This window comes from Podarcis gaigeae (assembly GCF_964106915.1).
Source record: "Podarcis gaigeae genome assembly, chromosome: 18".
In the NCBI taxonomy this organism is placed as follows: domain Eukaryota; kingdom Metazoa; phylum Chordata; class Lepidosauria; order Squamata; family Lacertidae; genus Podarcis; species Podarcis gaigeae.
The window spans coordinates 10,100,560-10,107,653 of record NC_139696.1 but is presented as its reverse complement, the minus strand read 5'-3'; the positions used below and the strand labels follow the sequence as shown (position 1 = coordinate 10,107,653).

Sequence of the window (7,094 nt, the reverse complement as noted above, 5' to 3'; positions counted from 1 at the left end):
AGAATTTCTTCCTGATTTATCCTACAAATATCTCAATGATAAAATTTCATTGATTGACTTCCATCGCTTACACTGCACTTCCTATAGACACTTTAAGCAAGATTGTATCTGTTATTGTATTTTTCCTATACAATCTCACACAAATATTCTAATCAATAAGTTTTCTAAATCTTTCATAAATGGGGAAGTTTTGTTGCTTGGCGGCAGGGCAGTTTTTTTGAATGCAGAACATGCAGGGATTAATCTACAGGTAGGTCTGAGAGAAGGGACGCGGGTGGTGCTGTGGGTTAAACCCCAGAGCCTAGGACTTGCCGATCAGAAGGTCAGCGGTTCGAATCCCTGCGACAGGATGAGCTCCTGTTGCTCGGTCCCTGCTCCTGCCAACCTAGCAGTTCGAAAGCACATCAAAGTGCAAGTAGATAAATAGGTTCCGCACCGGCGGGAAGGTAAACGGCATTTCCGTGCGCTGCTCTGGTTTGCCAGAAGCGGCTCAGTCATGCTGGCCACATGACCCGGAAGCTGTACGCCGGCTCCCTCGGCCAGTAAAGCGAGATGAGCGCCGCAACCCCAGAGTCGACCACGACTGGACCTAATGGTCAGCAGTCCCTTTACCTTTTTAGTTCTGAGAGAACCTGAAACTCTGGCGAGCTGCTGCCAGTCAGGGCAGTACTGGGCTAGGTTAATTCTAAGACAGTTTCCGTTGTTTGTACGAACCACAAGCAGGACTAAAGTCTTAATTTAGTTTATAAGGGACAGTCGTGTGATAAGAGCCCAGGCGCTGCAAGCTTCAAGCCTTTGCATCTCCATGAAGGGGCTGGGAAAGACTAGAGTTGTAGCCCCAAACATCTGGATGACACCACTTTGTGAAAGGCTGGGGTGAGATCAGGGCCAAGAAGCGCAACCATTTCCCAAAAACAGAGCATGCCAGTAAGCATGAATAACATGTGTTTCACAATGCACTTTTTACTCAACCCCTTTCCTGGGTTTCTCCCAAGGGAGACCGTTCCACTGCTGAACAGCTTTTACTGTCCCGGAAGTTACTCCTGATGTTTAGCCGGAATCTCCTGGCCATGGTTTTCTGCTGCAGAAAAAGAAAAAAAGAATCTCTTGCAACACCTTAAAGGCCAATGATTTTTGTGTGTGTTTTTTTAATTAAAGATTTTATTGGTTTACAAAAGTGTTTGCAATGTCTCTCTCTCGTATTCCCCCCCCCCATGTGACATTTTTACAAATCAGTTTCATTTGTTGAGACATTGGGAAGAAGAGGGGGAAAGAGGTGGAGGGGGGAAGATGGGGGGGTTGGGGCGATGTTCCTATTTTACTTAATGTATGTAGGGTTTGGTGTCAGCGTCGCTTGTGCTGGTTCTCTGCTGTTCACTTGTGTTCCTATGGTGGTGAGAGAGAGGTTGGGGTTGGCCTAAGGGCAGGCACCCCCAAACTCGGCCCTCCAGATGTTTTGGGACTACAACTCCCATCATCCCTAGCCAACAGGACCAGTGGTCAGGGATGATGGGAATTGTAGTCCCAAAACATCTGGAGGGCTGAGTTTGGGGATGCCTGGCCCAGGGTGTGGCTGTTCATTTGTGGTTGGCTGTGGTGGTCTTTGTTTTCATGTGTGAGTGGGGTGGGCGGGTGTTTTGGATCAGGTTAGCCATATTGATTTGTATGCTGTTGGTGGATTTTTGTCATTGTCTTGTTGAGCTATGTGTGTGTGATAAAGGGGAGCCATACCGGGGTGAAGGCGTCTTCTTCTGTTTGTCCCCGTGTCAGTTTTTGGTTAATTTTTCTAGTAGGGCTGTTTCCCATACTATTTGGTCCCATTGGTCCATGCTTACTCCTGACAGGTCTCTCCAGTGTCTGGTTATGGCGTTTCTGGCTGCTGAAAGTAGGCTGGTTATGAGTTCTTTGCGGTGTAAGTGGGCATTATTGTCTTGGAAGGTGTTTAGTAAGGCCAATTCTGGGGTGGTTTCTAATACTTGCTTGGTTATTTTACTTGCCAATGAATTTGTTGTAGCATCAAGCTGCATGTGACAAGAGTGGACTGTTCTGCATGGACATTTGTGCCAAGGGTATCTGGTGTGTCCCTCCAGATTCTGTTGGACTGCAACTCCCATCAATCCTGCTCTGAGCACTGGTCACCCTGGCTGCGGTTGATGAGAGCTGGAGTCCAGATCGATCTGAAGTTCACAGCATGTTATTCCTTCAAGGGGAACTACTTGAAAATGATTTACAGATGGTGTTTAACTCAGAGTAGACTTGCTAAGATGTATAAGACTGAATCAGATAAGTGTTGGAGATGCAAGGAGGCGGAGGGGACGTTCTTTGAACATATGGTGGACATGTAAAAGGGTAAAAGAGTATTGGGAAATAATCCATAATGAACTGAAAAAAAATGTTTAAAAGCACCTTCCCCCCAAAAAAACAGAGTCCTTTTTTTGGGATAATTCAGATGGAAATTCCCAGGTGTCAATAAAAGGATTATTATGGATGCCACTACAGCGGCCCGTGTTTTGTTAGCCCAAAAATGGAAAATGAATGATGTCCCAACCAAAGAAGAAGGGGAACTTAAACTGATGGAATATGCGCAGCTTGCAGATCTAATGTATAGAATAAGAGAACAAGAAGAGCATTTGTTTAAAGAAGATTGGAAAATGTTTATGGAATATATGGGGGGGGGATTGTGTACACTTGAAAACGTTGGCAGCATTAATATACAGTGGTACCTCTGGATATGAACGGGATCCATTCTGGAGTGCCGTTCGCATCCTGAAGTAAACACAACCTGCGTCTGTGCATGCGCAGGTCGCGATTCACCGCTTCCGTGCATGCGCATAACGTCATTTTGACTGTCTGCACATGCGTGAGTGGCAAAACCCGGAAGTAACGCACTCCGTTACTTCCGGGTCGCCGTGGAGTGCAACCCGAAAGTGACTCAACCTGAAGGAACTTCAACCCGAGGTATGACTGTAAATCCAGCAGTGTAAATAAGTTTTGATGGGAGTAATAGTAATGGAATACCAAATGGTTTAGTTTATATAAAATATGCAGGGATTTCTGCTATGCAAAATGAACCATGGAAAGAGAAGAAGGGAAGTCATTGATATTTTAAGGTTTGTATAAATGAATACTCTACATTGTAAAACAGAAAATTTAATAAAAGAGAGAGATAGATAGATAGATATTTTTTTCTTTAAAAAGTGTTTGGGGGTTCTCTCGTTTTGACTCAAGTAAACCACCATTTTACAGTTCAATTGTGGTTCCAGCTGTTTCATCCCTCAGCTGCTGTGATCTGGGGTTTTGGGCTGAATGTGGAAAGAAAGGGGGAAAGGAGCAAGAGAGAAACAATCCAGAATTACAGGATCATTTATCTTATTTTCATTTTTCGTCCCCCCAGGCCACTTAGCATAAAAGCTGCTGCTGACTGCTGGATGTTTACACCAAATCGCAGAGAAAATAGAATGTCCTTCAACAGCCCTCTGGTGGAAGAAGAGTGAAATGGACATTTTCCTCCCTTTTCAAATAGCACTAAAACTCAGGATCTGCCCCAGTGAGATGGGCAGTAGATTCAGAGAGAAAGGACTCATTCACACAATACGCTGGTGGGGTCTCATGAGGATTTCCTCCCCTCCACTTCAAAATTGCAAACTGAGGTGAAAATGAAAGAATGAGAAACTGAGAAAAACAGAAACAGATAGATTTGCAAAGCTTTCCCAATCCCCAGGTAATTCTACTCACTTTGGCTTCTTTTGGCTTTTCTCCAGCTGGACATACAGTACTTCACTTCTAATTTCTGACTTGTAATAGATCCACATCACCAGAGACAGATCCGAGGGACTGATAGATTTTGCCTTCTCAAATATGAGGGGACAACCCGTGTAAAAAAGGGTAAAGGGACCCCTGACCATTAGGTACAGTCGTGACCGACTCTGGGGTTGTGGCGCTCATCTTGCTTTATTGGCCGAGGGAGCCGACGTACAGCTTCTGGGTAATGTGGCCAGCATGACTAAGCTGCTTCTGGCGAACCAGAGCAGCGCATGGAAACGCTGTTTACCTTCCCGCCGGAGTGGTACCTATTTATCTACTTGCACCTTGCCATGCTTTCAAACTGCTAGGTTGGCAGGAGCAGGGACCGAGCAACGGGAGCTCACCCTCTTGCAGGGAATCGAACCGCCGACCTTCTGATCGGCAAGTCTTAGGCTCTGTGGTTTAACCCACAGCGCCACCCGCGTCCCTAACAACCCGTGTGTGTGTACACAAAATGCGTATGTGGAAGAATAGACTGTTAGACCTTTAAAATACGCCCTTGTGAATGTCAATGCTTCCCTCTTCCCCCAGCATAGGAAAAGACTGCATGATGGGAAGTTAAGAATGGTTTACTTACAAATTCTTCAAAGGTCAGATTCCATGCAGCATTCAGAAACAGTTGCACAGGCAATAAAACTTAGCAATTAACTGTTAACGGAGAAATCTGAGGGCTCCCTTGGACAAAACAACAAGGACACCACCCAGGAATACCAGAACAAAACAGCAGCCAGTAGGCTTGGTCTTGATTGAAGACTGTCGCGACAGGACTCCCACCTGCCACCAGGTGGAACAAGATGGAACAAGCCCTGAACAAAAGAAGACCCCAACTTTTATTAGCTACCAATCCCCCATGCTACACCCCTAAGACTACATCATGACTACATCATTGACACATCACAAAGAGGAGGGGTTCAGGGAGGAGTTGTGGTGATAACCTGAGTGTCTTGTCACCTGTCCGGTTTGTCCTTCGCCCCTCCCCATGATTACATTCCTGAGGACAAAGAGGAGTTCACTGTTTCCTGCCCCCAGAGGGAAGGGCTGGTCACTGTCCTTTGTTTCAGTCCGTGTTGAATCCACTCCCATATGCAGGTCCTTTGTGAGTGTCATGATCTTCTGTCTAGGACCATCAAGGTTGGCATGCCAACTGGGTAGGGCACACTGCGGACATGTTGGCTGCCTTCCATCAAGTCTCTCCCCCCCCTTTGATAGTCCTTCCTTCATGGTGTAAAATAAAAGTGGAACGGTACAAATCCGATGTACGGCTGATTTTCTACAAATTTATAACAGAAGCGTCGTGTATGTCGTGTGTGCGTGTGTGTGTGTCATGTTTGTACAAACTGAATGATTTTTTTGGGGGGGGGGTTCCCTGCAACAGTACTATTTGATCTCATCTTGCAAAGCCTGCAGTTGCCTCTTGGTAACCAGGGCAAGGTCTAAAACTGTCACAAGATTGGGGGTGGGATGTTAGCAGCCTCATAGTGGCTTCTGCTGACCCTTCCAATGTAATGTCATTTTTTAGGGACATGGGGGTGAGTCAGGAGGGTTAAAAAAAGTGACAGAAAGTCTAAAGCTTCCCCATTTTAGCTGGGTTAAAAGATTACAGTGGTACCTTGGTTCTCAAACTTAATCCGCTCCGGAGGTCCATTCCAAAACCAAAGCGTTCCAAAACCAAGGCACATTTTCCAATAGAAAGTAATGCAAAATGAATTAATCCATTCCAGACTCTTAAAAACAACCCCTAAAACAGCAATTTAACATGAATTTTACTATCTAACCAGACCACTGATCCATAAAATGAAAGCAATAATCAATTTACTGTTCTATAAAATAAATAAGACAGTAGTGTCCGACTCTTGGTGACCCCCTGGACCAGAGCACGCCAGGCACTCCTGTCTTCCACTGCCTCCCGCAGTTTGGTCAAACTCATGCTGGTAGCTTCGAGAACACTGTCCCACCATCTCGTCCTCCGTCGTCCCCTTCTCCTTGTGCCCTCCATCTTTCCCAACATCAGGGTCTTTTCCAGGGAGTCTTCTCTTCTCCTGAGGTGGCCAAAGTACTGGAGCCTCGGCTTCAGGATCTGTCCTTCCAGTGAGCACTCAGGGCTGATTTCCTTCCGAATGGAGAGGTTTGATCTTCTTGCAGTCCATGGGACTCTCAAGAGTCTCCTCCTTCATGAATCACTGCCTTGCCGTGGCGAAGGAGCTTGAACAACTCAGAGAAGCTATGAGCCATGCCGTGCAGGGCCACCCAAGATGAACAGGTCATAGTGGAGAGTTTTGACCAAACGTGATCCACCTGGAGGAGGAACCGGCAAGCCACTCCAGTATCCCTGCCAAGAAAACTCCATGGACAAAGACCACATTTGATACTTTGTGTATATACTGTTCCAAAGTTAAGACTACAATGGTACCTCGGGTTAAGTACTTAATTTGTTCCGGAGATCTGTACTTAATCTGAAAGTGTTCTTAACCTGAAGCGCCACTTTAGCTAATGGGGCCTCCCACCACCGCCGCGCCGCCGGAGCACGATTTCTGTTCTCATCCTGAAGCAAAGTTCTTAACCTGAAGCACTATTTCTGGGTTAGCGGAGTCTGTAGCCTGAAGCATATGTAACCTGAAACATATGTAACCCGAGGTACCACTGTGAGGACTTTATAGTTTTGTCTGCCCACTCTAATTCCCCTAATTTTATCATTGTTTTCTTATATTTTGCAATAAGATTTCTAAAGTAAGAATAAATAACGGGGAGAGCGGACACCCCTGTCTTGTTCCTTTCATGATATCACAGTTTTCTGAGGTAATATTGTTTACTATAATATTTGCCCTTTGTTCCTTATAGATAGGCCCCCTTTGACCTGACATCTTCTTATGTCTGTATGGAACCTCCAGGTGCAGAGGCAGTCTACCTAGATTATTATGTTCTTAGGGATATTTGGCCACTGTGAGAACAGGATGCTGGGCTCAATGGGCCCCTTTTGGCCTGACCTCAGGGTCCTGGGTTTGAGCCCCCTTCTGGCCTTGCTGGGGGTTGGGCTAGATGACCCTCGGGGGTCCCTCCCAACTCTCCAGTTCTATGATGCGTTCCATCAAAGCTGAAAAGCTTCCCAGATTTTGCAAATGCAGCTCTATAGCCTAAGTAGTGATTTCACATAGTGTGGGGTTTTTTTTGGGGGGGGGATGTTTGCAATAATAAGAATAATACTGTATTCCCATATATTAGTGGAAATGATATGGAGAAATTGCATCTTGTTTAAGGGAGGGGAACTGCTCTGTATTAAAAATGTGTGCATT

The 7,094-nt window shown here is 45.7% G+C and overlaps 1 long non-coding RNA gene across 1 annotated transcript in view; it reads right to left on the bottom strand.

The window, feature by feature from the left end:
- Positions 1-290: 290 nt before the first annotated feature.
- Positions 291-7,094, bottom strand: part of LOC310835911 — a 155,597-nt gene continuing 148,793 nt past the window's right edge. Inside the window, exon 3 of the long non-coding RNA XR_014559788.1 lies at positions 291-519. This is a non-coding gene — a long non-coding RNA (uncharacterized lncRNA). The remainder of the gene's footprint in view (positions 520-7,094) is intronic.